An 8,003-nucleotide genomic window follows, 5' to 3' on the forward strand; every position below is an offset into this window, starting at 1 on the left:
ATCTGATATTTGGTTGAGGTGGGGATAGGTGTGGTGCAAGCTGGTCACCTGGCACCTTTCCTCTAATTGAGGCAGAGGTTAGCTAGGTGCTATTCCCATTGTTTCTGTGTTGCTACACATAGACTCAATCCCCTCTAAATTTTGCCCTGGGGCATAAAACGCTGGCTTCCATAGGGGGTGGCAGGGGAAAGGACGTAGGTGTCAATGTAGGAGAGCAATGAAGAAGCATGTGAAACTTGTACCAGGCAGACAGGGGAGCAGGTAGATGGAAAGCAGTGGGGGGGGGGCACAGCGGCAGGGAGAAGGGAGTAGTGTTTGTGTCAACATTGCTCATTTCACTGGTCACTGAACAGGCAGGTTTGTGTTACTGAGCGTATGCTATGTGCTCAGCCCTGTTCTAAATGGAGATACAGAAGAAATACAAATTATGCTCATTGCCCTCAAGGAATCTGCAATTTAGATGGGGAGGGAAAACTAATGCATACACACATAAAAGAATTTGGATATGAGGAAGTGTTTTTTGTACATACACATACACACACACACACACACACACACAATGAAAGCACAAGAGAGTTCAATAGGAGAGAGATGAGTTGGAAGAGTCCAGATTTAGGCCTGGAAGGCACATCAAGTCTAACCCCTTCTTTTTACAGGTAAAGAAGCTGAGGCTCAGAGAGGTTTGCTCAAGATCACCCAGGTAATAGAGGCAGGATCCTCTGACCCAGAGCCTCTGACTCCAGAACCAGTACTCTGCCCACTGTGCCTACAACGAACTCCTGGAAGGCTTCATGGAAGAGATGGGACTTGACATATTCAAATGTCAGTCCATCTGTGGAGTCATACAACCATTCTGGAAAGCAGAAAACTGAAAACAGTCATGAATAGTCACACGTGACTGAAACAATTGAACAACAAAAAAGCCCTCATAGAGGAAATCCCTAGCAGCTGGCACCAGAGAAAGCCTTGGGCAAAAGGCGGGACCTGAGCCTTCTTGAAGGAAGTTGGGGAAAGGAACTAGAGGGACAACATTCCAGGCACAGAATTAGGAGGGTCATATGTGTGGGATAGGAAGGGGGGAGAGAGAGAGAGAAAGGGCTTTGGGGGCATATTCTAGCAAAGAGCAAACAAAACTGCCTCCTATGTCTATCCAGAACACCTCCTATGAGAAACTTAAACAAAGGGAACATTTTTAAAAACGCTTCCCATCCAGGTGAGGAAATTCCCTCTACCAAGGCAGGTTGACACATTTTCTGCAATTTATAATCCTAGAGAGATTGCTGAGGATATTGAAAGTTTAAGTGACCTATCCAGAGTCACAAAGTCAGGTTGTATGAGCCCTGAAGGGACAGCTAAGTGGCACAATGGATATAGGGCTCCAGGCTTGGAGGCAGGAAGACCTGAGTTCAAATCTGGCCTCAGACACTTATGACCCTGGGCAAATCACTTAACCCTGTTTGTCTCAGTTTCCTTATCTGCAACGTGAGCTAAAGAAGGAAATGGCAAAAAACAAACAAACAAAAAAATGAAATGAAACAAAAAAAAAATCCTTTCTAGTATTTTTGCCAAAAAAACCTCCAAATACGGTCATGAAGAGCCAGACATAACTGAACAATAACAAATCAGTCTTGAACCCAGGTAGTCTTGGTTTACTAGCTGTATGACCCTGGGCAAGTCATTTAAGCCTGTTTGCCTCAATTTCCTTATCTGTAAAATGAGTTGGAAAAAGAAATGGCAAACCATTCTAGTAACTTTGCCAAGAAAATCCCATCATCTACAGAGAAATAAATGTTTAATTTACTTGGGGACAGTGGAAAGACCATTAAGGTCCTGGGACATGGAGAAGGGCTCCATATAGGAAGTATTAACTCAGTTGTTTCCTTCTCTTTCTTGCCAAACACCACGAGTTTCTCCCTACAGTGTTATGCAATCTAGCTTCCAACAAGCAACAAAGGATAGAAACTCTGCCTTCTCCCCATTTCAGTGTCTAGGCTGGCACACTGGGTCACTTCCCCAGCCCTTCCTCACCCCTCAGGGCCCGTACTGCCTAGGTGGTACTTAGCCTGACCCTGTTTTCAAGGTACAAGTCCATGATAAGAAGCAAGGTCATGAGACATCATTTCTACAAGAGCTGCTGAGGCGATGCGGTGGCCTCACCTGTGGTCTTGGCCTCACTGAGCTAAGAGTATCTGGGCGGAAGTGTCAAGGGGATTAGGTCAGAAGCAGGAAACCCATTTCCTTTGGTAGATGCAGATACAAGGTTAAAACTAGTTACAGGCTTTCACTAAGTTTCTAACTCGCTCTGAACTCCTTGACTATTCTTACTTCAGATTTCTAACCCTTTATAATCGATACTGAATCTGTAACAGAGAAGTAGGTGAGACTCTCCAGCCAAAGGAAAGGTGACCATCTATCATGTTTTGCATATATCCTCTATGAAACTGGCCCCTCCCTTGCCCTTCTCCCTCCCCTACCTGTGTACCAATGATTTCCTTCTTCTTGGTAGCCATTGCGGGGGTAGCTCTCTCTTTCAGTGAGAAATTTGAACTGTGGGGAGAATATGGCAATTTTTATCAGATATCTTCTCTGTACAAAAAACTGTGATACCACTCTGGGAATGCTGTTGTTCAGTTGTTTCCAAATCTTTGCGATCCCATAAGCCATACTGTCCATGGCATTTTCTTGGCAAAGATACTGGAGTGCTATGCCATTTCCTTCTCCAGTGAGTTAAGGTAAATAGAGTTCAAGTGATTTGCCCAGGGTCACACAGCTAGTAAAATGTCTGAGGCTAGATTTGCACCCAGGTCTTCCTGACTCTAAGCCTAGCAAGCTATCCAATGAGCCACCTAGCTGTCTGTGGTTGAGGGCAAGAAAAGGGGGCAGGGGGAAGGGGGATTGCTACAAGTGTGGAATGCTGCATGTACTTTCAAATGAGGGCATGATATTGATGCTGTTCTGTTGTTCAGTTTTACCTTTTCCTTCTCCAGATTTTACATTTTACAGATAAGGAAATGAGGCAAAGAGGGGTTAAGTGACTTGCCCAGGGTCACACAACTAGTAAGTATCTGAGGCTGGATTTGAACTCAGAACTTCTTCCTGATTCCAGGATGGGGTGCCCTATCTACTGTACCACCTAGCTGCCCCCTCTGGGAATACAAGGGCAAAAAATGAAAACCAGACTCTGCCCTCAGTGTAATAGATTTCCTTTGCAATCCTATGCATTTTATTTTGCGCATTTAAAACCATTATCCTGAGAAGGGGTTCATAGCCCAAAGGGTCTATAATACAAAGTAAAGAGCCCCTACTTTTAAAATTACCCCCTCTTTATTTGCATAAAATTATAGACATGTATTATCATTCACTTGATGCTATGAAACATAAGCGCATCTCTGTTTAAAACTGAAAGAAACCAATTAAACAAATGACTTTGAATTGAAGTGAGATGATATCTATTCTTATGGCTCAAATGTGACATTGACATCTGTCATTTCAATCTTTTAAATCTATTCCACTCCTCAAGCCAATTTCAACTTTGATTCACTTACTTCACGCCTGCTCAGCCTAAGGCATTGTGCTAAGTGCCAGAAATATCAAGGTAAATGGGACCCAGTCCTTGTCTTCAAGATACTTATTTTTATTAAAGCTAATATATAGTTAGCACTCGGAGCTCCTTTTTTTCTTTTTTCTTTCTTTTTTTTTTAGTAGGTGTGCTGCCAAAGCAAGCATCCCTTAGAAAAAAGAAAACCTCAAGGACATAGAACTGGTTGTGATCAGATTACATATTAAATTTGCATTGTGTGTACTATAAGTGGAGGGAAAGCTAATTCCTCATCATAGCTCTAATTTCCAGCCCATCTCCCTCTCAGCTTAGGAGTTTCCCCATGGGTGAGGTCAGGACGTCTCTTGTGATTTCCGAAGTCTTTCCTTGGGATCGATGTATTTCTCTCTCAATCAACCACTCACAACAGGTCCTCTGTAGTGTGGCATTCAGCAATCTCTCTACCAATTGGGAGTCGCCTGCTTTAGCATAGACAGCCTTACTCAGGCTTGGCTGAAAGCCAGGTTCCACAAGGTCATCTTTGATATTCCTAAAGAAATCTGTGGAAGCTTCAGGACTCTTGTCCTTGGCAATTTTTTTTATTTTTTTGAAGCTTGGCCTAAGCCTAGACAATGTCAGTTACTGCACTGTCAGTACAAAGTGGGGGTCCTGGGGGGCAGACACACCTCCAAACCTACTTAGACACAAGCAGCCCATGCCAGGCTGTAGAGCCTGACTGTGACCTCTACTCCCTGTGTGATCTGGGGACAGTCACCTGGGCCTCTGTTTTGTCATTTGTAAAGCAAGGACATGAGGCCCCATGAGCACAGGAGGCTGTGGCCTGAGGATAACCCAAAGGGCCTCCCTTTCTGAGGCTCAGAATTGTCCTCTTAGTGACTTACTCCCTTTTGGTGACTATTTCCCTCTCCACATTACTTCCTGTCAATAGCCTAGAAGGTTACATTTACAGAAGCTAATTTGTGCCCACTGTCTTTTTTTTTGAGGTTTACAACAACCCTGTTGGGCATTGGTACAAATATCACTACCTTTATACTTCAAAGGACCTTCAATTTCAATTGTGATTGTATTTCTAACTTCTTATTTAATATAAGCTTCCAAAAGCAGCAGAGGAAGAAGTCTAGTAGACCTAAGGGACCATTACATTGCCCCTAGGCTTTTAAATCAAGCTAATTACTATAATAGAGGATGATTTTTTTTTCACTCATGTCCAACTCTTTGTGACCCCATTTGGGGTTTTCTCGGCAAAAATCCTGGAGTGCTTTGCCATTTCCTTCTCCAGCTCATTTTACAGACGAGGAAACTGAGGCAAACAGGGTGAAGTGACTTGCCCAGGGTTACAGAGCTAGTAAGTGTCTAAGGCAGGATTTTAACTCATGTCTTCCTGACTCCAGGCCCAGGGCTCTTCCTTTGACTTTGAGGAGGACCAGCGATGTTATGGGCGATGTCGATTCATTCATGGATTGGATTTAAGTGAGGCAGAGCTGCACAAAGTCATCAGCCTCGCTCTCTTTCCCAAAGTCATCAAAGTCCAGTGTCAAGACAAAAGTCCCGATGACTGGCAATGACTTGGGATGCCCTTGGCATTTTCAATGTCTGACCCCGGTCTAAGGGCTCCATGTCACCTACTTCAGCTGCCTCCATGGCCTCTGGAACCAATTATTCTCATCCGCCCATTCTTCCAAGGGAAGTCTTCACACGTTTGGGACACCCCCCATAATTCGCTGCGGGTTTGAGGCCTGTTGGTTACCATCAGCCTGGTTTAGCCAGTCTGCCAAGATGGTCACCTTGGTGTGGATGCTGCACGTGCTCCAGCTTCTTGGAGCCACGGGTGAGAGTTGAGTGAAAGTGGACACCAAAGGTAGACGAGCAGCCCTCACACCAGAGGAGCTGGTCCTCCCTGAATACCCCATAGACCTCATTGACCATGGTAAAGAGGTGCTCAGTATTTACTGGGAATGTTCTGACTCTCAGGCCCAGCTGCAGGAAGGTGGGAAGTGGTGAAGATATCTTCAGGTGCAGTTGCCCAGAGAAGCTTCCATCAGAAGACCGTCCAGCCAGTTTTGCTACCCTTGGAGTAAACGTTCCACATTGATACCCAAGGGATCAAGAGTATTTGTTCCCAGTCTCCTGTCCTCCTCACTCCTGCATCTTTTCTCTTTTAACCTCAATCAATGGAATGTGGGTCAAGGTGCAAAAGTCCAGGGCCTCCCAACATAAATCACAAGTTGCTGGTCCTAGGTTGACATACAAATTCAGCTCTTCCTGTAACTTGGCCTCACTTTCCCATTCAGATCCGAGTTCCTTCACATAAACCTCACCACTTAGAAAGTAAGATCCCATTATCCTGACACCCAAGTGCACAACCTTGATCCTGAAGGGAAAAGACTTTCTCAGAGTTACTCAAAGCCAGCCTCAGAAGCTCCCTCTTAACACGTCTCCCAGCTCAGGAAATTTTCACTAGCTGTCTCCTATCTGAAATCCTCTCCTTCCTCATCTCCAGCCTCCTGGCTTCCTTCAAGTCTAAGGTCAATCCCATCTCCCATAAGAAGCCTTTCCTTATCCCCCTTTAGGTTAATGCCTTTCCTCTATGGATCACCTCCAGTTTATCCTGTATGTATCTTGTTTTCACATGTTCATTTCCAAGTGGTCTCCTCTATTTGACCATGAGCTCCTTGAGGGCAGGGACTGCCTTTTGCCTTTCTTTGTATTCTCAGCAGGTAGCACAGCGCCTGGAATATAATTGGCACTTAATATTTTTCTTCTTTTTTGAAGCAATTGGGGTTAAATGACTTGCCCAGGGTCACATAGCTAGGGTCTGAGGCTGAGTTTGAACTCAGGTCCTCCTGATTTCACGATGCTACCTAGCTGCCCCTTAATAAACGCTTCTTGGCTTGACTTGATTAGACCTATGTCTTCATTCATATATAGGAGACTTCCCAGTAAGGAAATTCCCTCTACCAATGCAGATGGGTCCCTGCTCTGCAATTTAGGGGACTCAAACCCAATACTCATCAGACTGGCAAAGATAATAATTTCCATTGTTTGAGGGGCTGTGAGAAAATAGGCCTGTTAATGAATGTACTATTGGTAGGGCCGTGAAGTGGTCCGGTCATCCTGGAAAGGGCAGTCTGTGGACTGTTTCACTGTTCCACTCACTGCTCCTGTGACTTCCCAGAGTACAACATCCTTACCTTGGAGCAGCTAGGTGGCACAGTGCATAGAGCTCAAGCCCTGGAGTCAGGAGGACCTGAGTTCAAACCCAGCTTCAGACACTTGACACTCACTAGCTGTGTGACCCTGGAAAGTCACTTAACCCCAATTGCCTCACCAAAAACAAACAAACAAATACCCTTACCTGCTCACCGGTGGGCTTGATGGCATTGTGGATAGAGCATTAGACCTGGACTTTAGTCAAGAGGTTCTGAGTTCAAATCTGGCCTCAGAAATGTACCAGCTGTATGACCCTGGGCAAGTCACTTAACCTCTCTGTTGTTGTTTAGCTGTGTCTGACACTTCATGACCCCATCTGGGGTTTTCTTAGCAAAGATACTGGAGTGGTTCGCCGTTTTCATCTCCAGTGGATTAAGGCCAGCTGAGGTTAAATGACTCGCCCAGGGCCACACAATGAGCTATTTGAACTCAAGTCTTTCTGATTCCAGGCCCAGCACGCTAACCACTGAGCCACCGAGCTACCTCACCTCTCTCTGCCCCAGTTCATTGCTGCAGTTCAGTCATTTTTTTCAGTAATATTCAGCTCTTCATGACCCTATTTGGGGTTTTCTTGGCAAAGATACTGGAGCGGTGTGCCATTTCTTCTTCCAACTCATTTTACAGATGAGGAAACTGAGGCAAAGAGGGTTAAATGACTTGCCCAGGGTCATACAGCTAGTAAGTGTCTGAGGCCGGATTTGAACTCAGGAAATGAGTCTTGGTGACTCCAAGCTTGGTACTCTAGACTCTGCTTACTCATCTGTAAAATGGGGAAAATAATACTACCTAGCTCTTGTTTACTATGAGGGGCTGTGAGGGTAAAATGAGATATTTGTAAATCTCATTATAAACCTTAAAATGTTCATTACTTCTTCTTCTACTACTACTACTACTACTACTACTACTTATAATAATTACAATAGTCATGATAATTAGGGTTTCGCCTATTAGAATATAGGCTTTTTGAGGACATGGACTGTCTCACTTTCTGTCCCCAGTGCCTAGAACAGTGCCTAGCCCATAGTAAGCATGTGTTAAATGCATTTTGATCCATCCATTAATTCACGTACACCCACATATAGCAGCACTTCCTGTAGTAGCAGCGAAGAATTACAGTCAAAGTAGATGCCCATTGACTGGGGAACAGTTAAACAACTTGTAGTACATGAATGAAGTAAACTATGACTGTGCCGTAGGACACATTAAACATAAAGAGTTCAGAAATGGACGGGCA

The sequence above is a fragment of the Phascolarctos cinereus genome, unplaced genomic scaffold, assembly GCF_003287225.1.
Source record: "Phascolarctos cinereus isolate Bilbo 61053 unplaced genomic scaffold, phaCin_HiC Scaffold_5;HRSCAF=322, whole genome shotgun sequence".
NCBI lineage: Eukaryota > Metazoa > Chordata > Mammalia > Diprotodontia > Phascolarctidae > Phascolarctos > Phascolarctos cinereus.